Source organism: Cardiocondyla obscurior, linkage group LG10 (assembly GCF_019399895.1).
Source record: "Cardiocondyla obscurior isolate alpha-2009 linkage group LG10, Cobs3.1, whole genome shotgun sequence".
NCBI lineage: Eukaryota > Metazoa > Arthropoda > Insecta > Hymenoptera > Formicidae > Cardiocondyla > Cardiocondyla obscurior.
The window spans coordinates 1194267-1221037 of NC_091873.1; the positions used below are offsets into that span (position 1 = coordinate 1194267).

Sequence of the window (26771 nt, forward strand, 5' to 3'; positions counted from 1 at the left end):
CACGGTTATCGTGGACGAGACGATGGACAGACACCGTGCGCGCGAGCTACGCCGCCGAGCTTACCGAAGGTTGCGCGTTTGTCGTAGGTCTGCTCACTGCGTCAGCTGCGTAGCTGGCCGTCGTGCACGAAGCAATGACCTCCACCGTGCGCGACTCGCGTGCACGGTGCCCGCTGTGTGTCGACCATGTTTGGAGTAAACGGCGATGTGTACGCCGCGCGCGCGCGAGTCACGATATCGCCTGCGTTACCGACCACTGTTCGTCTCTCGTTCTCTACGCAGCGGTTATACGCGTTACACCGAAACTTTACGCCGAATATTGCACTCAACATCATCCCGAATATATTACGCGCTTCTAATTATCGAATATGTCGCGGTTTTCATTACTTGATCGACCGAAAGAACTGAATATAATTCACGTAGAGATGGAGATGTGACTTACATTAAAGGAAGGATAGGTGCTCTTTGCGTTAAGGGGATGAACAGAAGAAGGTATTATGCGTCGGGGATGCATCGTCGTCCTTGAAATATGCGTAGAATTCCGATCCGAACCGGACGTCTCTTCCGTAGATCTTACTCGGTTGGCGGCCCGTGGGGAAGTGGAAAGGAGACGACGATAGCTCGGTTCGCGCACCGGCACGCATGCGTAAGTCGCGCTATTCACACCTGCACGTACTCAACTAATAAAAAATTTAATGCATAAAGCATGCACTTTGGGACGTCTAGTTAATTTAAATGTATATTTCTAATCGTAATTCATAGTAAATAAATTTCTAGCTTATCGTAACTTTTTTCGTTGCTCCGGTTTTAAATATAAAACGTGTAATTTATTTTATCCAACACATTTAAATTAAATAATTTTATTATATTAAAGAAATTATTTAAATGTCGAACATTAATGTGTGTACTCTACTATATGGATAACGCATAATTATTTAGAAAAAAGAATTCCACGCGATTTAATTAATTTTTTAGTAAAATAATAAAACATAAAGGTATCTGGTACCAAAACGAGATAATCCTATCAAAAAAAAAATTGGTGTTACGCGTGAATTTGTATCAACAAAAAGTATACTTTAGTTGTCAATTGTACTGCGTCTAATTTTTTAAGAAATAAATTTTTACATTTATTAGATTATTTTTCGGCTTGGTCAAACATGCGTTTTTTTAATAGCGACGACTTAGGAGCTCGAAACGATTAAGATCGAAATAGCGAAAACATATGTTCGAGCATCGAGCTTGCTTGGTTTTTTCGTATTGGAGATGCTTGAGTATTGCGAGCGCGTCAAAACAAACATAATAGACGAGCTGGCCTTGAGCTGGAACGCCTCCACAACTCGTCGTAAGAGATGGACAGTGCGCAATTGACGATCGAACCTATTGCTCTCTCACTCTTTTAACGTGGTTGACTCTCTTGCTCTAAGAGCCGAAATCTCTAGCGTCAGTTTAGTCGCGGAGCTCGCGGCGTGAGGACATTTCGCAATCGCTCCGCGATTACGCGTATTTTCGACCGCGGTTAGGATAATCTCGTATACAAATTAGTGTCGACGTCGTCGTGTCGGGAACGAACGATCATATTTTGCACGTCTGAGCTATTGCATTCGTCGCTTTGTGCTTTATTTCGTGCCTCGAAAAAGTGCTTCAGGACGACTAGGTTATGGCACCGGCGGAGCTCACACTCCGTGGAGCTCACGGAGCGTCCGATCTGATGTTAGCCGTGTGACGTCAACGAGCCGGGCAGCCATCATTACTGTCTCGATTCGCTTGCCATCTTCAGCTGGTTCCGGTGACTGTTATTGTCAGGATAATCCAGAATACTCCCACGGAACATAGGAAGGATAAAAAATAACCTAATCGGAAGATACACAAGTAAGTCAATCGGCAACACGCCCTCGGTTGTCGATCACTTAATTGTAATTATTAATATAATTTACTAATGTCTAAATGTAATGACACGCGCGAATTGAGATTATTTGGAAAAAAAATAGTACGAGCGTAGCACGCATATGGTTTCTTTGAAGAATAAAAAATAAAAATATCTTGTTCTAAAACGAGCTAATAATTTGTTAATAAAAAAGGGATGGTTACCTTGGGATTATTCTACCGGTATTTGATGCTTTTCCTAGGCCTCCTTTTTCTCTCATCGCTGTCAGGAATGTCAGATTAATCTTTTTTTTTACGAAAGTGCATTAGATGTCCTCTGAATAATCATCTGAAACAGAAAAAAATATTAATTAAAATTTATTATTTGTAAATTATTTAATTAGCGAGAGGAAATAAATTTAATTATTATCTATACGTGATATAAATTACACTTGAAGAAACGGGAAAGATTTAAAAGATCATGTAAGATATATTACACTGTGCGTACATTCGTTTATCGCTAAAAATTATTAAATGTGTACAAAACGTCCTTAACGCCCGGTAGAAGATCTAAAACTTAATAGAATCATGCTACGAAGCGACATAATGATCATTTCGAGGTTAAACGATTATTTAAATGTACATTAATTTTTTATATTTTTTTTTGGAAAGTTCGGAAAGCGGCGCACCAGATTTTAGATCGTACCCTCGCTTTTATGGTTACCAATAATCGATTTAACACGTGTCCCGTTGATACTTCGCGGCGCACCGCCACCGCATCGGACGGAACGCAAGAACAGCCATCGATAAATTCACGCGGCACGGCCTCGCCCCCCTGTCTCGATAAATTATCCCGAGGGATGACAGAGACATTATAATCCGAGGGTCTAATAAAAAGGTCCGGGATTCTCTGTCGCCGTGCCTGTCGTTACTTAGCAATAATTCGCGTCCGTAGGAGAAGCTGTAAGAGGAGCGACGGGCCTGCGGGGAGGGCACGGGGAAATGTCGGAAAAACGACAAGATAAAAGATCGCGGCGCAAAGGGAACGACGCCCTCCAGCACGCGTGTCTCGCGTATCGTCGGGAGGAGCCGCGTACCCTGCAGATGCAGGGCCAGAAGAATTCGGACAAAGCTGCGGAATCGCCACAATGGACGCGAGCGCGCCTCGACTCGGCCCACTCGGTTCCCTCTCGGATGATTTATCGGGCTATTTGTGTGTAATACCGCGAACACAATCGACGCCAGGCCGCGCCGATGATCTCCCGAAATGGAAAAACGAACCGAGCGATTTTCACGAATTACGTTGAACTCCCGTGCGAAAATGATCCCGGCAAACGCAGGAGCAGTCGATAAGATCGATCACCGAACAATGCAAATCGATTTAGAAGGAAAATGCAGTTAGGTACGGGACTAGTCGCGTCGGGAATCTGTTAAGACGAGCTAGCGGTTGTTATCGAATCCTTAACATTCCAATCGCTTCCAAGATCCCGGGTTTTTCCTTCCGCGATCTGGAAATTGGCCTGGAAAACATACCCGCGCCACGTGGTCGCGTAACGGAATTCCTGCCGCTTTACGGACGCGTCGAACGCGGGCGGGCGATAGAGAAGATTGTCTCGAGTTTCAGAATCTGGCGCGCGTTGTACCCAGCTCCCCGGGGACTTCGGGACAGGTGGTTGAAGTCTCAGACGAGAACCCACGCTCCAGGAAGCGTTTCGGGCGTGCCGGTGCGAGCGCGTGCTCGCTGCTTTCCTTGCACACGGGGAAACGACTTCCTTGGTAACATGTGGTTGTCATAAAAGCGACGATCGTCTCGCAGGAAGTTGCCCGGGATCCCGGAGACAAATTCAAGCGCGAGAGCGCGCCGCGGAGTTAAATGCAGCCCTGATGACTCCACTAACGTGCATTAGCGGTTAGGCGCGTCCTACTTACACGGCACGCATATGTACGAGCGGCTGCACTCGCGCATTCCCTCTGCAGTACGTAGATCATAACGCGGATTACGAATTCTACACCGCATAAGCGTTTGCGCATTTTGCAGTAATTATTGAACGCGGAAGCCGTGTAGCTCAAATCTCAAATGCAGAGTCTCGGGTAAGTCGATTTTCTTCGGGGTTTCCTTCTGGTTCTACATTTAATTTCGATGCTTCGTGCGCGACGTTTCAATCGACTTTATTGAGGGAGAAATAAGCACCGCGCGTCAGATACATAAAATTTGGCGAATTTAATTACTTTCTTTTAATTAAGATTCGTCTTTATTCTAAAACTTGTAATCTCGTTTTTCGCGCGCGTGAACGTGCGTCTGCATACTGAGAAGCGCTGAAAGGGTTCGGCGTTATCGAAATTTCCAATATCAATCGCGTACTGTTAGCGCGCTGTGCGACATAAAGATATACAATTACGCCCGTGTCTTTTCGCGCGGGCCCTTGGTGCGCAAATTGCGGACGGCTTTCTCGATCACGTAAAGCAACGTCGGATGAAAACTGTAAATGAAGAGAGCGCCGCGTTATCTCTGTACCAATCAATCCGCTCGTTATCGCCCTGGCGACCGAGAATTACCTCGCACGCGCGCTCATTGCGACGCGAGACTCGCAATTCCGCCCGTGAAATTAGCCTCGTCATGCCAGGCATAATTGTCCCGACGGAACGACCGGTGAAAGCCCGTCAGAATTGCGCCGTTGCACTCGCCCATAAACGTGAATGCGCGTTTTCTCGCGATATATTAATAAAGGCCCCAATGAATTGTTCGCCCGTTTCGCTGCAATTGTGCGCACATCAATTTCATCGTGCCACACACTGCACCGGCGGTCCGATAAAGAAGCTGCGTGGTCGCGGCCGTACGGCTTTCCAAAACGGTCGAACGTTAACCGAGGATCGTTTCAGAAGCCCTCTTACGAGAACAGTCGTATTCGATGATTTCGCGTTTGCCCTTTATCCTTGGTAATTTGCCGCTAAATTTGCTTTTTTTTCTTTACATTATTGCGTGGACCTCGATGTATTTCGGAATATAATGGAAAATTGCATATGCGTGATGGGCTTTTGCTTTGTGCATTTTTATATATTTTTTATCTTTTATCATGATGCGTCAAATATGAAATAATCGATCCCGAATATTAAAAATATGCAATATCATCGGCACTGCGCGAAGTTTAATCTGCTAATTGAAATTTATACAAAGCACGCAGACCGCGAATATTTTACGAAACTGACGTTCACAGTGTTTAGTAAATTTACTCTCGCAGTCATTAAGTAATTAAATTCTTTATGCACAGCCCCCGATATTTCAGAAAAAGTGTCACGGTGGTCGAATTTGCGATGCGCAAATTCGCCAATTTGTAAATAATTCCTAATACTTCCTCTCAAATTATACGCAATCTTACGTCCGTTCGAAAGAAAACTTGGTCTCATTCATCACTCGGTCAACGGGATTGTAACTTAGAGCACCGCTGAAAGCTAATGTCACTCCAGGAAGTGTTAATTGTTCAAAAGTTATTCTTAGGGGTCCGACACATGTGGGAAAGATCATTGTGAGGAAATCAACACAGGACCTCGACTGCCACGTGCTGGTATTGACCATGTGGTCGACCCAGGGCGAACTAAGACCAAGAATTCTGTTATATTTTCTTAGGAGAAAGTCACGTAGAAATAAGCTCCATTAAAAAAATATTTTAGGCCCAATTTAAATTTTTGTAAGAAAAGCACGAAGTTGTCGTCGAGTGCACCCGAAGGCTGCAAAAAAAATCGTTCGAACCTCTACGGCGATGGTTTCGCCGGTGACAAAGCGCATCGCTGCTGCAGCGAGGTAACGGGGCAACGCCCCGGAGCTCTCGAAATTCCCGAATAGTTTCCGTCCGTCTTTGCGCTAGCACGGCGGAATTAGAGTGGCGGGTAGCGATAATCGCGGAATTTACGCGCGAGCGAGAGGCAGCTAATAAACGTTAATTTAACGAAACAGAGGCACGCTGACTTTCGGCGCCGCCGTCTCGACGGCCTGCGGTACGTAATATCCGGGAGATCCGCGTGTAATTAGCCCGGGCGCACGAATTAACGAAAGGAAACGAAATGGCCCGCGCATGTGGAAAATACGAACCTCCGCGAAATCGAAACCGCTGTCTCCCGCGGATATTTTCCTCGCGTATCGCACGCGCGCAATGTCACGTGAAATTCGGTACGCTTTACGTTACGACAGCAATGCCCGATAAAATTAAAGCGACTCCTTTCGAGTGGAGTTAGTTAAAAATAATATGTCGGGTGAATTGCCAATTCACCGATTTGCCGTGACTCTTCTCGTGAAAGCAGCGTTTCTTTTTAACGACTATTGTCGTTGGATTTATTTTCTTATCCGTTTGAAAGACAAGATAAATCTTTTAAAAAACTTGTCGCGAGTTTACTTGCACGCGTTATTGATAGAAATATCCTCGAAATATTTCTTTTGTATTAATATCGAAATAAGATAAAATTTATTGCCATCATCTCCGCTATCACAACACATTTGTGATTTTATCGGGAAAAAAAAAAAAAAAAAAAAAAAAACAGTATACACTAATATCAATTTGTCGGCGACTGAAATAAAACAGTCGAGATAAATACTTTCCTCCCCCTGAAATTTTTAGGAGATTGCACTGTAATATCAGTGATGGAATTTTATTTACTTCGCGAGAACGGCATTTCATAGAAGCGAAATAGGGGAGTCGCAAGAAACTTCATTCTCTAAAGTGATGCGTCTATTTTAAATATGAACGCGAAAATGTTACGCCACTCTGTGTTATTAAGACACTAATGAATGTTTCAAGAGAGAATGCCGCGGCACCTGCAATTTATACGTAATCCAGCGAGAGCGCGCGTTATTTTTATTATTTTTAAAGAGGACGTTAATGCGCGTTTCTCACGCCGGTATCTTCGAAATCACCGACCGCGCTATTATCGCGTGATTTTTACTTTTACATAGACGTGAGAACCATTAATTCGCGACAAGAAGTCAGTTCGGATCCACGTCGCGGTAAAAAGTTGCGTTTCCGACGATCTCCGCGTTACACGCGAAGGAAGAGAATCTGCATACCGCCGTAAAACGTCGGAGAGCCGTCCGCCGCCGCGATATTCTCGCGGGAATATTTCCGATCGGACCCACCACGAGAAACGAGCGACGTCGCGTTGTAGTGACGCACGCCCTGTTTCGAATTAGATTTACGGCGCGGTCGCGAGGTTCTACGGAGTTTCGCCGGTCTTCTCTTTCGCCACCGTGTCAGTAGGGACCCAGCGAACCGTTTATGGCCGTCAGGACCGTAAATAGCGTTTGCTCGCCGCCGCTGTTTGCTCGTTCGTCTCGGAACGTGGCTCGTTTCGCGTCCACGGTCCTAAATCACTCTCGGCCGCTACTTGCATCCGTCCGCATCAGCAACGGATGAACGGTGATTACGAGCGAGGCGATTGTCACGGACAAAAGGGGTTGACAGCTCATACGAAGGGTAGTGAGTGGACGAACCTTACTGATCGTAGAAACTTCCTTCGGGGAACGCTGTACGCCATAATCGTTACGAAAGAAATCGTTTGTCGTTTTATAAGAAAGACGTGGCTCCCTTCGGAGGATCTCGGAATAAGCGTCGAATTTATTATAAAAAGCGCTCGGTAATTTACGATCGTATAGGCTTTTAATTTCGACGTCGGTGCTGAAAACGTAAATGCTTCTTGAAAGAGAAACACCGAGTTTACGATGCGCGGGGTCCAGATTTTATTACGCTTTTTGTCGAATAATCTCGCGTGTTGAAACTTTTGTGCGTTTGCACGAGAGTGAGCGTATTTTGGATCATTTTCGCCTGCGACATGCGATATTGTTTTCTTCGGGCGACAATGCGGGTGAACCTCGCTACAATATCTTCTTGATAAATAATGAATTACACGTGGCTCAGCAATTCGCGCGGGGTGGAGTGAAAAATGTCTAGCGAGAAGACCATTCGCGAGCAGCGCGAATGCGAATGACACGAGGGATAACGGGGACTGGTAACTTACGAGTCATGGCCATCATTTTCCCCCCGAGGTGCGCCGAAAGCTCTCGCGGGGATAATAAAGGTCTCTGGATGCTGCCGATACAATTTCGTCATCCCCCGCCGCCGAACGTGAGGTACGATCGATGGGCTTTGCATTTGGGCTTTGCAGAAATCGATATGTCTCTCGTGCGACAAAAGCAAGGGCCGCGCATTTGTCGTCGATCCCTTCAACTCGCGACTACGAAAGATAAATAAACTCCGTCTCCACTTTTCTTTCTCTTTTTAATTAATATGAAATGATTAATAAAATGACTTCTACATATATACAAAATATATTATTACTGTCAACTCTTTTCTTCCCGTCAATATCTACAATATCCCGGAAGCGCGAGTACTTAACCGAAGGTTCCGACATCATCGCTTTACTTACATCACCCTTCGTGCAGCCTTTGGGGAGCATCTCCGAGGGAGGGATATCGTATGAAATTATATGAAACGCCACCCGCTCGCGTGAGGAGACAATGTCGGGAAAGTTCGGAACTACGTTCCACTCAAAAAAGCGAATTGCCGCATTATTTCATACAACGACGGCATATCGATTCTCCTTTTTATCGAGACGAAGTCGCAAGTGCCAAAGTTCTAATAGCATTTTTGCATCGATCGACCTTCCAATCTGCTTGATCGGGAGATTAAAAGCGTATTTAGAAACTGCCGAGGTTTTAATGGCAATTTTGTCTCAACAGAAATAGAAATAAATTTTCTAAAGATACAAAAATTTTTTTGTTACATTAAAATAATATATATAATTTTTTTTAATAATATTTTAAAATCATATTTTGCGCGCTATATTTTTTTCGTCATAAGATATTTGTGAGGATTAAAAATTAATTTGGAATTTAATCGCAGGACTTTTTTAAGCGAGGTTTAAATCGATGATGAGAGGTAAATGTCGCGTCTCGCAAAGTTTATCGTCCCGAGTACATTAGCTGTTCTCGTAAGCTCGATTGTAACGTGAAGTATGTACATCGGTTTCGTCGGTGACGAGCGCCCGCGGGGCGGAAACAATTGTCGAATTTTCGACCGGGTTGTCTCTCTTTTTTCTTCTCTTTTACAACCGCTCTTACCTTCGACTAGTTGCGACCCCGACCATCCGGCAGTCCCGAAAGTTTTCGCCATTGTTCCGCACCTCGTCGGTGGTCACCGCACCGGACGGTACAGTGGAATTTGTTGCGAAAGTTGTCCGATGCAAATACCAATTCGCACTATTAATAATGGCACGGAGAAACTACAAGCGTAAGTGACTGCGTTTGTACACACTCGGATCCATTACTCTTGCGAATGCTGTTTGTCTATCAAACGCGTAGCGTGAGGCAAAAAGAATTATTGAACTTGTTTGAATCTCGCGAAATAGATTTTTTATGAATTTATTTTTATTTCGATCTAATAAAAAAAGAAAAAAAAAAGTGAAATTTTGACATTAAATAGCAATTCCCGTAAAGAATAAAAATTTAAGTCAAATCCTTAGGACTTTCCGTAATAATGCGCGACTAGTAGTCTGATTCTCAGAGCGAAGTTGTGTACATTCTGGAGTTAATATCGCAAAAGACGGAAAGCTCGCGAGCGCAATAAAGTACGAGTTCGTGTCGGCTGTCCGGAGCGCCGCCGGCGAATTCATAATACCTCTCCCTACCTCGGTGTAATGACATTCCTGCGGCACGTGGCGACCCGGGGCACCCATGCCCACCTTTAATCCACGTATAACCTGCCGCGAGGTCCCGCTAGATAGTCACGTGGCCGAGATCTCATCAAACTTTCATCCTCCGCGCGAGAAGACACAGCACGCCCCGCGGTGCGCCGTTTCTCTTTCCCCTCGCTTCCCTCTCGTTGCATCTCACATTAATGCATCGCCACGGGATATCACTGGCACATATTGCCGTTACTCGTACCGCTACACTCGGTCCACCGCTTGTCCCCCTTCGCAGCGGCGCCCACGTTCTGGAACGTTATCGGAAAGCGATAACGTATCTTTATATCTGTGCATTTTTCTACGTTAATCCTTAGAATTTTTTTAACTAAAAGAGTTAGATAATTATCTGGAAAATAGCTATAGATAAAAGATAATAACTATCAGGGACTCTAAAATTCTTCCAAACGCTATCAGAACTTCCTTTTTTCTTTTTTTTTTTTTTTTTTTTTTTTTCTAAAAATTTAAAAATGAAGGACCAACTTCACAGACGTGAATAATCCTCTTGCCAATTGTGCAAAATTATGTCACTTAGTCTTAACTGAGACTTCAATAGGAAAATGCAACATTGTGAAAGTTCAGCGGAGACAAAAGGCCACGGCGCAGTTGCGTCCATTGTTGGAAGTTGCTTAACAGTCGGGTTTATATCGAGCGATAGAATTGCCGTAATCGGCTGCGCGCGATCAACTATATATTTTCTCCGATAGTGCATGCAGTTTGTTAAAATATTATAGTATTTGGCAGGCGCGTCGAACCTTTGCGAATTATTCTCCAGTTTTTCGGGCAGGGCGAGCGTAATCGGATTCCGACGGCTTAGTATTAATAAGCAACGTAATTAATATAAACGTGGATTACGTCGATATCGCATCATCGCGCGGCGTTATTGCCTGCAAATGAATGTGATTAATATCAAACGTAAATCACATGCATTAACATAGAGTGTAATTTTCAGACTCGTTGACGATCGGAAAAGCGAATAAAAACAGTTGGAAAATAATTTGCATATTTTCTATCTTTCTTAAACATCTTTATGAGATAAAGTTACCGCTGAAATACAACGGCAGCTCGATTTATTTCCGAGAAAAAAAAAAAAAAAAAAAGAGATTAAGATGTTACAACGTATTGCGTAAGAATTGTCAAATTAAATCTGTCGCATCTCTTCGTTGTAAGTTCACGTCGCCGGTGCTTGAATCAGCAATCAGACGTTGATGTAGTTTCCCCGAGGAGACCGAAAAGTACTTTGGGAGCCGATTTCAGGAAGTCGGGGAGACGCGCGCCAGAGATGAGATATCAAAATTGTTTTAAAGTCCCGATCGAGTTGACGAGTCTTTACCGTGTGGGGTCTCGGGGGGCGGATTGAGAAGTCCTATCGAGAACGGCGGCGTAAGTTCCATCCTCTCACGACCCCCCGGGATCCCGAAGACGACGCTTCCGCTGACGAAATAGGCTGTATACCCTCGAGCGACTTTCGCCTGTTTCGCCGTCCTCGGCAATCCTCTCATTTACGGAAGTTACCACGAATTCCGCGTTCTTCCGCATCTCTCTGGGGGGACGTCGCTTTTCTTTAGCCCGCTGCGAACGCTATTTGTCAATAATATTAGCGAGAAAGTGCGCCGAGCGCTTTGTTCTTAACCGTCAAAATTTCTCGCGAAAGGGGACCCGAGCGGAGTTTGATAATTAAATCAGGCATCGTGTTATTAAATGACTGCTTACTCGCGTGTTGTTACGTTCACGTAATTTTGTTCTCGATAAGAATATTCCGTTGAAATACCGAGAGACAGCCAGGAATTTTTGCTGATTAAATTTTCGATTTTTCTCTTTCGGCGCTAATTCATTTGATGTCTTGAAGACGGCGATGGTCGGTCGCGTTGGCGTTTCCACGCGCGCGTCGATGTAAATTACGGATTTTGTAAACGTGAAAGGGTCGAGCGTACCTTTCTTATTCATGACGAGGGACGCGAGCCTGTGCAGCGCCGGACCTTCCATTCGTGTCGCCGTTACGACTGTCGGGAGTAAAAGCCAGAATCGTTTGACGTGGGCGTAGGGCCGCACGCTTTATGTTTATGGCGTGGCTGCTACACTTCTAATTGCGTGCCACTTCGCCACCAAAACCGCTGATAGGGGCCTGGAACGTCGGAACGTCCACCTCGCCGTAAAACGTGCTTTCTATGCAAACGCGGCACTAAAAAGTCGTGCCCTAACCGTCCCACTCTTCGTTTATCTAGCGAGGATTTTTTTTTTTAACTAGCGTACGTCCGGAGGGAAATAGATAACAAAACTTGGATCGAATGTTGTTCTAGATGGAAAAAGTTGACCAATTTTCGATATTATTTAAAAATGTTCTTTCGTGGTTTAAAAATATCTCGCGAATTTTTGCAGTTTGTTAAAAATATTGGAGATAAGACGTGTAAACGGTTTTAAATAGTTTTTTTGTTTTATAAAAGATTTTTTAAAGAAGTTTTTGCCTCGGTTTGCAGTGAAAAAGTATATTATTTTATATATGATATATTAACTTTTTATAATAAGATATATTATTGTAATTATTATTATTATTTTTTTTTTACAAAATTACTGCGCGCAAATAAGGTTCTACTTTTCGAAAGCGTCGATTGTTTTAAGCAGCGCTTGTTGATGCCCATGGCAGGAACTTTGAGGTCTGCATCCGCGTTCGATTTCGCGCATCCCGAGAGAACGAAGGGCGTCATTCGAGAAAGGGAACGTCAGGCGGGAGAGCGAATGGTCGACGAGCGAGGGTGAAAAAGTTGAGAAAGCAACCGAAACCGAGAGGTCAAAGGATGGGGTGATAGCGCCAGGGGTTGCTCGACGAATTCGGAGGAACCTTTTAGTCCCGGCGGGACCGCGCCAGAACAGATTATCCGTCCATTATTTCAGGGTAGGTGCAGCGGTCGTGGGAGGGGGGAGGGGGCGAGAGGTCGGCGGAATAGGAAGGCGATGGGGCCCGCTGCAAAAGCGACTGGGGCGGTCGGTCTGATGGAAAGCCGCGTAGCGTGGCGAGCGGGGGAGAGAAGCGAACGACCCTCTTGCAAATCGAAGAACCCGGCGTGATAGAAATCCCCTCGTGACGATCGTGTCTCGCGAGCGACGCGGGCGAGTGCTCGCGATCTCTCGCGCTAGTTTTCGCCTCGCTGCGAGAGGAGAGCACAATTAATGTCGTCGGTCCAGCTTTCGAACTCGCGGCTGCGCGCACAGCGCTCCTCGTCCTCTCTCGCGTGCTCTCTATCTCCTTCTCTCTTTCGCCCTCTTGTCCTCTAGTCCTCCTTCTCTTTCGCGCACCTACACACCGCCGGGTCTCCGCCACCCTCTCGCAACGGCGGGGGTGGCTCTCGTTGCCGCGGTCCCGAGCCTCTCAGTCGTGCCGAGAGCCCGCTTCGCTGCGGGGTGACCTCTCCTCTACCTCGGCGAAGGTGCCTCCTCCGCGCCGGGTTTTCCTCTCGGAGTTCGTCGTCGGGTGCTCGCGCGAGTGGACGACTATTCCGGTCGCAACCTCGACGTCTGCGCGCGACAATTTAATCACGGTAGCGGTAACGTCTGTCAAAAACCACACGCTCGTTTATTACGAGCACATTTCATGTGGCTGCTTCACGATTTTGTTTTTCGGAGGATCTCGCTGCTCCTCGAGCCTCCATTGAAAATCTTCATCGGTCGTCTGCGAATTTCGTGAAGAACATCGTGGGATATAACGAGAGCTTGGAATCGATCCGCCGAGACGTTCCCGGGGTTTCAAGTTTATTAAAGTTGATTAAAGTCGACTCGGTGCCGATGAAGACGAATGGGGCGCGTTTGCATTTACCATACGCGGGACTCGGTCGAGGGAATAAGTGTGCGCGCACGTGAAGATTGATACGTAGCTCGCGTAGCCTAGAGATTGAACCGTAGACGCCGTGAAGAGTTCAATATTTCGCGTAGACATACACACACACCCACACACACCCCACGAAGAATTCGCCGTTTAAGCGGCCCCGACATTTTATACAGAAACGTAGACGTCGAGAAGAATTTGTATTCGGAAGCTCGGCGCCGCGTAACGGAAGAGACGCCGGCGGAAGCGTGCGATGCAAAGACTCGTGTACTTTTAGGCTTTAAGATTTTTCGCGCGATCTGCTTCGAGAGGTACCTACGTTTGCTGTTCCACAACGCACGCTGGAACCAATCTCGCCACGAAGAGTGCCTAATCGTCCGACGTAACTCGCGTGCACAGTGTGAGAGTTCTTCGCGAACGATGACGACGGCGTCAGTCATCGCGCGCTCATTACGATCAATCGTGATTCACGTCAGTGATCTAGCGCGGCTCTGAGAACGCGTAATAATCCTCGTGTGCCATTCGAAACGTGTCTGGATCGGAGAGAAAGGGAGTGACCGATCGATCGCCGTAATAAGGGAGCTTTCCGTAGAGGCGACGGGTTGAAGCACGCCCATCGTGCCGGAAAAAGGGCGCCTCTCGCGAAGAAAAGTGGACGGCGACCCTCGTCCCCGCGGAACGATCCTCTCGGGAGAAGGCATCGAGGCGCGTAAGAAGCCTTGTAAGGGCCCGTCCTCGAGACACTCCGAGCCCTTTTCATCCGGCAAAATCACGGACGGATTCGATGTCGAGGCCTCTCGATTGCTGCGACCTCAGGGAAGGATCCTGCTGAATTAATCCGACGACGGGAGCGTCGCGGATCGTTTAATATCCCGGGCCTTGCACGGTTTTGTTGTACCTCGTCTCTCGCCGGCGTGGTGGCCTCCTCGGCGTCTTCGGTCTTCGCAATTCCCTCGCTTATGTCGTGGTGGTCCCTATTCGATCGCGTATCGCCATCTCGATCGTTACCGAAGCCGCATACGAGAAGCTCATAATTAAGGATACAATTAATGGCCCGCCAATTAAATATAATTAACTCGATGGTTAGAGCGCGGCGGCCACTGTCTGCCAATTAGCGCGTTAGCGCCTTATCGATCATCGGCCACCTCGCGGTGCGGCTTGATTCGCCAGTCGAGACAATAAGATCGATCGTAGGCGATCAAGGGCCTAACATCGTTAAAACGAAGGAGAAAGAATTCGAGCGAATGAAAACATCCGCTCTCGGCGAGAAGTTAAAGAGTCGAGATAACGCGTTAACGAGGTACGATTAACGACCGCCCGAGGTCGATAAGCGTGTCGTTGCCTTCAGTGAACTTCGGGGCACGCTTTTCCACGTGACCACTTGCAAGAGAAAGAGTCACTCCCGACTTTTATAGCAATATACACGAAACGAGAGAATACGAGGAAGCTCGTCAGGAATACCTAACAGTATATCATAAGAATAGTTCCTCAAGCTGCGCTCGTCACTGAATCGATTCCCTGGACATCGTCGTGAAATTTTCTGGACACGTATTTTTTTCTTTAGATCGACTCGCGCGCCGATGCTGCTCGCCGGGTGATATTTTTTACCTTCCTCACTGCCAACGCTCGGGAAGTGGAGATGAGACTCCTCGCGGTCTGAAGTCCGCCGTACCGAAGTTCGTCGGGGCTCTGGCAACGAGAGCCAGCGAGGGAAACACGCCCGGAAAGGGGAACGGAGAATGCCGGCAGGGTGCACGTGACGAACGGGGCTTCCCTCCAGATTCACACGGTAAGTCTCTTTTCTCCTAGACTGAGTTTAAGTATATGGCTCGCGCGAAAAATGAAATGGCTTTTCGTCAGTTCCTGGGTGAGTGTAGAAATTTCCGCGCGCGAGATTCATCTCCGTAAACTTCCGTTCGAGGGGTATTTTCAACGGCGCAAAAGCTTCTCTGGAAGGTTTGCATTCACGTGTGTGTTGACGCGTTTACGCGAGACAGAAGTGATTGAGGCGCCCGGGCTAGGCGGAGAGAGTAATTAATGCCGCAACGCATAACGAAGCGCGTTTAAGTCGCGGTTCGAGCTGCGCGCTATTGACGCAAATAACGATCCAAATTAATTTCGTACGTGCACGGAAGTCGGGCGTGTGTCAGCACGGCTGCGGCGAAGCGTCGCTTAGAACTCGTCTCGTGCAGAAGTAAATCTCCTTTTCTTTGCGGCGCATTATTATGCGAGAGTGTGTAATCTTATAAGAGGCGGCAAGAACGGCCGCGCTCGCTCAGTTCTCCCGGTATTTCGTTTATAAATGAGCAACGTGAAATGCAACAATCTAACACGTAACAAAACGAATATTTATTACAATTAACGAATACGTTGCACGGCGATGTTTTTTTTTTTCTGTAAATTTATACACGTTTTCAAAGCCAGCCCGCGAGATAAGAACGAAGCTGGGCGCAATGCAGGCGGGACTATCGATCTCGCACGCAGCCTCGATTAATTATTTCAACGACGATAACCCCGCAGCAGCTCGTACCGAGGCACTCGACTGTCCCTCGGGGGACACCACGGCGGAAGCGCATAGTACCTCGTAAGGCTCGGCTTTCGCGCGGTTCGTAAAGCCGTGCCACGAACTGGGGGCTCCGACACCACGGAGGTTCAGATTCTACGACGAGGCAATTTCGCCGCACCTGCGTCCGCGGGAGCAAGTCGACCGCGATATTAAGGGCTCCGTGTCCTCGCTCATTACGCCACCTGAGAAAACCGCATCGTACGTTCCGGCTTATCTCCATTAGGCGAACGGGAATTACTCGGGTCGGACCGGCGTTGCGCGAGCCGTTCGTCCATATAACTCGCTTACGTACACCTACGTGCGCTCCACAGATCGGTTATTGCTATTAAAATTGAAATTATGCCCGCGCGACGTGCGCAAAGTTATTTCGATTCCATGAGGTTCGAATTTAATCGTGATATATTTTTTTATCTGCGGCTCGAGAACAATGTTCGTTTATTTGCGGCGGACGAGTAAATTACGCCGAATTACCTTATTTTTCATTCGTTATCGAAACGAGATGATTCATAAATTGATTTATTTTCGAGCCTCGTCTAATCGTCGAGTTTTCGAATTTTAATATCGTTGCGCGAAGCTCGCTGAATTTTTATATCACAAAAGTTTTATTCTACGATGTTATAATGAAATTCCGCTGCATTGCAAATTAAACATAGAGAATTTTTATCTCGTTAAATTTTACAGACGTTATTGATTGTAGAATTAATTTAATTTAATTAACTTCAGTATTAGACTTTTATTGTTCTAATAGATTCTTTTTCTCAGATCGAGTTTAGCAAAAATACTTTTTAATTAACAAGACGATCTTGTTGAGTTTTTATTTTATTTTCCTCGCTTGTCGTATTATCTTTCAATCCAATCGACGTAATAATAGACTCATTATTACTTATTCACTTTTTACTACAAGTAATAACTCGCAAAATAATGATGAGAATAAATGGCCAATTATTGTCTAATGATCCAGCGGAAACAATATTTCCTTAAAAAGGGTACTCGAATACTTTCGCCGTAAATTCCTCTAAAAAGCGAACTTGAATAATAAAATTCCTCGGCGATAACTTCGCGTTTACGTGAAACTTGCCCAAGCAAACAAAAGCACGGAGAATTTTTAATTTATTAGAAAAACGCGCGGCGTTTCGGGTATCGCAACGTGTTTATTTTCTCATCAGGATTATCTTACATATATGTGACAAACCTACCGCGCGTATGAAGACGCAGTCGAGATATGACCGGGACGCAGCGCCTTTAATCCGGCACGCGTTAATCATCCGTAAATCACGGCGGCTTATTTTTTTACCGTCTGTTCTTTCGACGCAGCCTCCGCGACGAGCTGATCCACGCCCGCCGCGTAAATCGTCTCCTCGATGCAATCCGTGAAATAGGAGGCCGGACCGCGCGGTCGGAAGCGGCGGGCGCGGTTAAAGACCGCGCGTTAATCCAGTCGCTAAGTATTATTTAGTGTCAGCGGCCGGTGACAAGTCGATCTAATTTATATCCCGACCAGGCGGAGGCGCCCCTCGCAGAAATACAGGCGGACAGAGTTCGGCGAGCCCAAGCGTTCTGGAGACGGTCCAACTGCGCGACCGGCGACGACAGTGCGAACATACCGGTGCATTCGCGCGGTTCCGGTTCAAATAGACTACGTTATACGCGAATACATCGAATAAATTCGAGCGGCACAAAATTCCCGATGCAAATGCTTCGATTTCGGATATTTCCCAAGTATTTTAATATGTTTCCGTTCGCATGAACAAACGCTGCACGTGGTTTATATTATTTTCGATGCAATGTGGTGGTCATAATTAAATATGTGACTACCGACTTTTAACTAAGATAATTATACATTGATGGATTTCCTAGAACTAGAACTTGTCTCGCGGCAAATTTTAGAATAGCTTTCCGCGCGGATATCTTATAGATGCTAGAGCGCTGGAATAATGAATCATCCAGGGAGACGCGTTATTTCTCCGAATGTATCGCCGCGACCGCCGAATTTATGCATCGACTCGATTCCGGCCGTTAATATCGTCCGCGATTTATCGCGCATCGCGAACGGCGACGACGCCAAGGCACTCGCACTTGGCGTCGGGCAGAGATCTGCATTTGCACTTGCATATCTCGCCGCAAAGGCAAACGGCGAGCAGATCGGCCCTTTCGCGGTAATTACGAACGGGATTATCGAACGGCGCGTCGCAGCCTGGGTCGACGCCAAAATGACTGGGATTTTCGCGAAAACAACGATGGGGGTGACTAACGATTATTACATATTTATCGCTCGTTATAACGAGCTACATGTAAACGAGAAGGAGAGAGAGAGAGAGAGGTGGAGTACGCGCGCGCGCGTTTAATTAGCTCTGTACAAATGACACGACTATTACGTTTATAATAACGCGCATTACGGGATAATACAAATAATTACTCGCGCTCGTTAACCCGCACTTCCACCTCGCCGATAAACCACTGGTAACGTACACCTTTCTACCTTTATCTCGGCGAACAGGAGACGGGGGCGGTATACGTTCTCATAACATTAAATCCAATTCTAAATATAGTCAAAATCTGTTTTGCGCAAATGATAAAACAATTTTCATGTTTAATATTAGATAATATTTTTTTTTATTTGTGCTCGCGATGTAATTTATAACCATGAAAAACAGTAATATCAGTTAATTGGATTATTTACGGAAAAAGGAGAGTGCAAAAATGGAGATAATTGTTTCCGGTTTTTTATTTTCGTAACGCTCAGCATTAATATATATATTTTTAGCAGTAATATAAAAAAAAAAAATATTAATTTGAAAAATTGCACCATCCTTGCGCGCGAGAAAAGGAAAGAGAATCAGGCTCGACCTCCGCAATCAAACAACGATCTACGCCCCTTAATGACCAAGTGACTGTTGTTGCTTCTTGATTCGTTTCGCGGGGTGCGGCGGTTCGTTCGTGCCGCGTTGGGGTTGAAACAGCTGCGAGTGACACCCCTATGTTGTACCCCGTGTCGCGGTGTTGCTTCCCGCTTCTTCTCTCTTTCTCTCTTTTCTCCTCTCTTTCTCTCTCCCTTTGAGTTTCGCCCCCGACAGCCCTATACATAATTACCGGGTCTACCACTCGCGTCTGCGAAATTTGCATTATCGAGCCGCCTTTCGTGCAACGGGCGGGGCCGAAATCCTGCAACGCGATTATTAAAGAATCAATCACACTCACGCAGCCTCCTCGTTGACCGAGAGGACTCGTCGTCGCGAGTAACGTCACCGTCCGTCCCGATTCCCATTGTGCGCCGCTAATAGGATTTCAGGCTGTTTCAGCCGGCTACTTTCGTCGACGTTATTTCAAGGGATCGAGTTGCGCGACCGCGCCCAGAATTTCGGAGGCAGAGATTATCCGTGGAAAATTCGGAACATCCCCGCTCTCGCGAGTCGCGCTGAAATTCATCCAGCCGTTTCTTGTGCCCGGTTGAATATGAGTCTCGCGGTCGGGTCGACGGACTTGATATATCGCACGACAAGCAATTCATTCTTTGATCTCTTTCTTGTCAATTTTTTTTTTTTATATTTTAATTGTATATATACTTATTAATTTCTCAACAATTTCATTCTTATATTTTTTTAAAGGTGAAAATATAATTGTACTTATAATTTATATTGCTTGGTTTCTTGGTCGAAAGATGAGAAAGAATTTAATTCTTATACGTACAATGGAAATATTTCTTTTAACAAGCAACGAAATCAAACTTATAATATTCTCAAACCGTGGAAAATAAATTGTGCGCTTTGTCGCCTATCGCCCGCGCAGTCTCTTATATCGTTTCTCATAAAGAAACCATTTTTGACTTCTCGGGGAAGCAAGTTCTTTCCTAAAGACCATTGAACGTTTCTTTATTTATAAGCGTTCGCCGTTGCCTTTCGACATGTAACTATTAAGCCGGAATAAAGGCGGAAACCAGATTCCCGCGTGACACTTTTTCCCAATGTACCTCTGGCCGTTCCGTTCCCAGCGAACGGAACTTTCAGACGTATCTTCTGAACGTTATTTATTTTATGCTCTTTCCATCCGGCGATACCGGCGGTCGAAAGCTGCTAGACCGCGGAGGCGTTCGCGCAGCAGGATGCTGATCTCTTATCTTCCCACCTGGGAGCTTATTGTTATTCCTCAATAACGTAACAATGGATCCAAATAAGCGCAATCTTTTTCTCTCGCCATCCGATCTATCTAATGTGCGGATGAAATCACTGCGCTCGTCTGCGACGACAACGGCAAGTGCCACCGTCGGCGCTTTCATGCGAATGATGGCAGCCGTCGGGATTCCGAATTTTTTCTGTATTTATGAATCCTTTCGCGAGTTTATTTTTCTAGCCCGTCGGCTCCCTTTCTCGAGCGGAAAAAAATCCGGTCTTTCGCACCGCTTTTAGTTTTTTTTTTTTTTTTTAATATTTTTTTTATTTTTTTTACTTTTTGCTTTCCGGGCAGCAGCGCGACATGCACCATGCATATGCACACGACATCTCGGCGCGTAGATAAAATCGAATTAAAAGAATAATAATAACGCATTCTGTCTTCATTTACGGACATTGTGCGCGGGAGAGAACCGGCATCTGTCGCACTATGGGGGGCTCTCCGCGGTGCATGTTCTACGGCGCGCTCACGTACACCCTTCACTCGCGTCCCTCCGCTCTTCGGTCCCTTTTCGATCCACGCCCACGTGGAAACCGCGCGTGCCGTAAGGGCGGCTCGAACGAAATGAAACTGATATGTATGTAAATCACCCGTATCTCTATGTATGAGAGGTGGAAACGTTGCGTATCCGCGCGCAAAACGCGTTACGCGCGCATCGCCGTGGCTCCGCGCATCGCGATCCTGCGACTTTCGTTCGCTCGTAAACAAGCGACCAAATTTGCACACATTCGCCAACGATCGCGGGCGAAAAATGTCGGGTTTAAAAGCTACGAGATACCTTCGATCTCCTTTTCTCGCGGAATCCGATTCGAGGTTTATCCGCGAGATCGGGAGTTCTCCGCTCGGATGACAGGATGCGTAATCACTTTTGACGTTCGCAGAAACACGGGATGGTTTTTGTACGAGGCACGTCGCCGCTTCGCGCAGATGTTTTGCAAATTCAACGTCGCGCGCGGAAGATACGCCCAGACGAGTATACCGCAATCGCATCGCAATTCAATACGGATCGGCGCGCCGATGCAGGCATTCGCGGAATTACCGGCGGTTATTATCCGACCCCGCGATTGTCGTTGTTATTAATCAGTCGTTAACGCTCCCCGATTCGCGTGTCGCAATTTATGCCGAATACCTCGTGCGCGCGGCGCGCGAAAACTCCGACGCGTTCGGCAAAAGCGAGATGAAAGGGACGAGCATGTAAATCGCGGAGCGGTGTAAATTCTGTAGAACGCATATTAAAATCGATTTGGAATAGAATTTCTAATAGAATCGAACTTAGCGCGCGAGAGAGAAACTTCACTCTATTAAATTCGAGAAGTATTTCGTCAAGTTATTTCGACGTTCGTCATTGCGGTTTCTGCGAGGTGGCTTGCGATTGCGTCGGCAGTTTATATTTAACGATGCGGCCGTGTTACATCATCCGCGACTGTCCACCGGGCACCGTGGGTATCGCGTCACCTTTATTTATTTATTTATTTTACGATAAGCCGTTCTGTGCAAATGTCTGAGGACCGATTGCTTCGCGTTATCTAACCGAACAGCCGGGGTGTCGACTGGCACCGCGTAACCACCATTTATTCCCGGTAGTCGAACGTGTTATCGAGTCGTCTCGCATGAACGCACAGTCTTCGTTATCGTAATGCAAACGCGCGATACGTGATCGTTGAAAGTGTAACACTGTCATCATTGCAACGACTCTAATCGTCATCCGCCGATTTGACAAGCCCACACACGTGGGACGTTATCGATTGCACGTGACTTTAAACTCTGCGGTCGGACTCTCCGATTTCTTCGATATCACCGTGCAAACATACGATTCCGTATTTCCTCAGACGTGAACGTAATTCGATAAGCCCGCAAGTCCGTTAGTCTCAGTTACCGATCCGCTTTTCGTGAATAGCTCGACTTTCGCGCCAGAAAGAAAATAATTGACTCCGGGGGATGCTGATCGTAATAAATAGGAAATTTATTCTATAAACAAGTTCTCTCCAGATTTCCAGAGCAAAATGAGATCAGGGTATTCCCGTAGCGGTGACTCCCCGCGCCGCGAGCCGCTATTTTCTCGCTTACAAGCGCCGACTTGCCACTCACCCAAATTACTTTCGCGCAATCGAATCCGACTTCGAGCCGCTATGACGTTGTCGCGAGGGTCGAGACAACGGGCTCTTCAGAAACGCCCTACGATACACTCAACACGAAACGAGATTAACCCTACAAATAGCAAATCCCGCCCGAAAAGTAAGTGGAATTTTCCCCGTGTTTTGCGGTAATTTCGTTTACTTTACTTTTATATGTATAGCGTTTTAATAAGTAACTTCTAATTAGTTAAAATATTGCCTACTGCGTCGCGATAATAATAAATAATTTAATTTCACGATAATGGTATTAATAATTTTTACGTCATTATAAAATACGAGACGTTTTTTTTATAGGTTTTTCTTGCGAAAGAAATGCTCGCTCTTTCTTTATTTTATACATCGCGTCGTCCAGCAAACAGCTTGAATAAACGCCCGTGATTGGATCGAATATGTGCGCATCTGGCTACTAAATAAGGGGTCCTAGTTTTTTCATCGGCTGCACGAGATCAGGCTCTCTGCCCCCCGCGAATCTCGACGCGCTGTTCGTACGTAAATTCAGTCAGCCACCCGCAATTCTCTGCGGCTTCGCTCTCGCTCGTCCCCCTTCTTCAAACTGATTTCCATCGCGGGATACAATGACGTTACGTTACAGCAGTCAATTTATTCTTTTCGTGGATTCGATACCAGTAGAGTTTTCGTTAAAAAAAAATAAAAAAAATAATTTGGGGATAATGTATCTCGGAGACGTGACATATAACTCGATTTAAAACTCACACTCCGTTCTTCACCTTCGACGTAGATAGGAGTTCTCAAGATTCGAGATAATGCAGAGCGTTTTGTAGCGTTTGCAAGAAAATTTCAGGAATGCTTCTCGCAAACTTCCTGTTAACTTTCTTCCTCCGCGAAAATCTTAACCGAATTATAATTACAAAGTTATATAGCACTGTAAATTAAGGACTCCCCGTCTCTTTCCTCCGTTTCTCTTTTACCTTCCCTTTTCTCTCTCTTTCTCTTGAGGACAAACTTCGGGAATGCAAATAACAAAATCTTATCCTGCAGTTAATTTCAAATGGCCTTTATCTTAAAAGCATAACGTAGAACTAAGTTATGATACAGAACGTTTAACATTTGCCTTTAAAATAACACGCAACTGAATTTCTACTTTCAATGTGACAAAATTTGCATTCAGAAAGAAATAAAGTGACCACACAAGCGCCTGATTATGTAATTAAAAATACATTGCTGCATTTATATTATTTTCCACAAATTCTTTGTTTAACATACATCTTTTTAACTGTAAATTAGTTTTTTTTTTTCTTTATAAATCTGAACTTAATATTTAAAATTTTTAATAAATATTCTATGAATAGTTCTATTCATTCGCTAAACGTTTTTCAGAAAGAAATATTGCGCTTGACCAATACAATAATGGATCATCTATCCTCGCAATCATCCCCCAAGTGTTGACCACTTTCCCCATTTTCACTTCTGTTACGGCAGAAAACAACGTGCCGAATAATATATCGGCAGCAGGCCAGTGACGGCGAGAAAGCGAGCGAGGGCGATACCATCTCGTTATCCATCACCCTAAACGTGCCGGTCGCTCGCAAAATGTGTTACAAGTTTGTCCAAACTTAAACTTTATTTAGGTTAAAATATTATTTATTAATGAACAACGAATAATTTAGATGAGAATAAGACTTAATTTAATCTAACTTTTATATTTTTTATTTGTATAGTAGCTATTTTATCTTACTGGTTACAAGAGCAGAGAAGATTCTAACATTACGTCAAATAAAGGAAAGCGCGTTAGCGTTAAAATGTTGCCGTGACGAGATCGCTGCGTTGCGAGAGCGGTTTTCCGAGTCGCGGATTCCGACATTCGCGGATTCGCGTCGCGAGAAGTGTAAATCACATCGTCGCCGTGGTGTCGTCGCGACAGACGAGAAGATTTTTCATCCGGCATTTCGCAAAGCCGTTAGTAGATCGCCGCTAACGCGAGTATCACGCTCGCTTTATCGCCGGCACGTGATTCTTTTGGAAACGGTCTGTAACCGAACATTTGCCCACTCGGCCATTGCGGCCCGCCGGAACTTATTTACCGGGAGTAAGTCAGAATTACGACGGTGGTAAAAATATCTCCGTGATTGCTCACTGCCGAAGGCAGCAATTCGTAAATCTTAATTTCAACTTTCGCGGACTGGATTTTCGTTGTTTCCTTATTATTTGCCTGGGGAGATTTCCGAGTAATCTTTTAACATGCCGCGGCTCTATTTTGCTGCCGTCAGGATAAACTCATTACAATATTTTACACTGTTGTCTCACGTATAACTTCTGCTCTATCTAATCCTCTTTTGTCAGAACGAACGGAGATTCGTATCCAGCTAAGAGAACGAAGAGAGAGAGAGAGAGAGAGAGAAGGAAAAAAAGAAAAATCGCGAACGCCGAAGACCCTCCTCGTTCTCGCCTCTGTTTTCTCGGGGGACCGGAAGGCGCGGGGGCCGAGAGATATCGCAACAGAACTAATCAACGTGAGGCGGGGGCGATTTCTCCGTCGTTCGTCCTTGCCCCTCCTCGCTGGTCCGTCGGGGATAAAAAATAGTTCCGCGCGATAATATCGCACGGCGAGAAGATAAAATCCGTTTCCCTCCGTACCCCCTTTCTCTCCCTTTCCTTTGGAACGGCTTCGGCGTTCCCGGGGGGTCGCGCCGCGTTTTAATCTTGAATTTAAAAATGTTGCCAAAGCGCCTCCGCTGTCCCCCGTGCGACATCAAACGTCGAGACACGTCGTCACGATTCGGCACGGTACAATAACGTGGTGAAATAACGTTCCTTGTCCCGTCGAGCTCTGGGATTTAAAGCAGCTTTTAGCGAGTAAAGCAGCCCCTGTTCAGATGGGGGCCGTGAACGCTACGTGAAGCTGCGTGATAAGGCCGCGAGGCTAATGCGAAGGGATTTTAAGAAAATCCTGATAATTACAATAATAATAGCCGTGCCGAATGCGTGGAAATGTGTACACGTTATAGTTTGGAAAAGAAAAAGCAATGTAGTAGCAATACGTAATTCCAGTAATATTTCTTAATCGAATATGAATTTACATAATTGCATATTTTTAATAATAATTTTAAATATATTTCCTTTATTTTTGTGTAAAGCGTCGCAATTAACTCGATTTTACGGATACCGCCCACTAGCCCGGGAAGACAAATTTGTGTCTTTGTAACGAGCTCATCCGATCCGAATTAATGATCGCAAATTGCTTAAGTATATACCATGCCCTTTAACGTTAGCGTTTGTGTGTACGCTCACGCGAATCATCGTTACTACCGAGTAAACCGTCCGGGCAAACTCTACGCTAGTCGTGCATAATTAATTCGAAGCGCGATTCATGCGAGCGCGCACGCATTGAACCAATCGTGCGATCGATACGATCGAGTACACCGCCTCCGGTAAACTTCTCTCTTTCTCCTTCTCCTCCCCCTTTCTCTTTCTCTCTCTCTCTTCTTGGTAGATACCGTATTCAAATCCCTCGAATAGCGAGTGACGCAAACTAGGTCGTGAGACTGCTGTCTAAGGTGTACTAACGTAATTAATGTATTTAGTACTTACTAATGTAGCGCATTGGTAACTAGGCGAGCGTAGCAACCGGGACTCTCCGTATTTAAGTGCATCATCACCGCCCTGCCCCGCCACCTCAATGTACACACCGTCTCTTCCTTTCGGAAGCGCAGAGAGCTCGTCACCAAGTAAAAAGTTAAGACTCTGGTAAATTAATGAACGCCGTGCAGACCATGCTAATTTATTTCACGTTAGCGAACTTTGTTTTACACACGCCTTTTTGCAGTCAGATCATTGTATAAATATTCTTAGATGTATCTCGTGTTAATTTTTTAATCGATGGCTTTTTTAATTTTTAATTCCGTTTAATGATATATATTTTGCATCGAATTATTCGGGCTGCCACCTGCGGAGTTTCCGCTCTCCTCGTGTTTTACAGAAGCTCGTTCGCCGGTGTTGCGTAAGATCGAATAAAAATTGTTTTAATTTGCCGAGTTGAGAATTATAATTGAAGACTCGGTCAAGTCATGTGAAATAGGAGCGCTCTTTGGGTGTAAAGTAACTTTTTTTTTTATTAGCCCTCGATCGGCTGAATGAAGCGGGTCGTAAGTTTCCGTCGGACCCACTCGACTCTCCCTCGTCACAACTCTCGTTTCGAGCCGGCCGGTTTTCGTTCCTGATCTTGCATTCGCGGTCGTGCTTCGTCATTCACACGCTAATTCGTGACTCAGCCGAGCAATTAATCAAGTTTATTCACATCGTCAGTGGCTTCACCAATCGCGGCATCCGTGACTTTGCGTCGCAGACATGAATTTACAATATTAAACCGACAGTGCTTTGCGAAAATTCACGGTCGGGACCCGGCCGAATTTAATCAAAAAATTAACGCGGTGCGTATAAAATCGTAAAATTTTCAGTATTAAAATATTACGTTCGTCGCGCTTTATGCATTTTCTTTATAGCCGTGAAAAAGAAAATTTCACGCTGGTCTCCATTG

The 26771-nt window shown here is 45.6% G+C and overlaps 1 protein-coding gene and 1 long non-coding RNA gene across 3 annotated transcripts in view; one reads left to right on the forward strand and one right to left on the reverse strand.

Moving 5' to 3' along the window:
• The window catches only part of LOC139106062 (uncharacterized), a 100455-nt gene that overhangs the window by 3488 nt on the left and 70196 nt on the right, over window positions 1-26771 (reverse strand). For both annotated transcript variants that reach the window (XR_011546290.1, XR_011546291.1), the window contains one exon: window positions 2089-2212. This is a non-coding gene — a long non-coding RNA (uncharacterized lncRNA). The remainder of the gene's footprint in view (window positions 1-2088; window positions 2213-26771) is intronic.
• Window positions 12939-26771, forward strand: part of Pxb (pxb) — a 244252-nt gene continuing 230419 nt past the window's right edge. The window contains exon 1 of the mRNA XM_070662526.1: window positions 12939-15197. The gene's annotated coding sequence lies outside the window, so the exon portion shown is untranslated. The remainder of the gene's footprint in view (window positions 15198-26771) is intronic.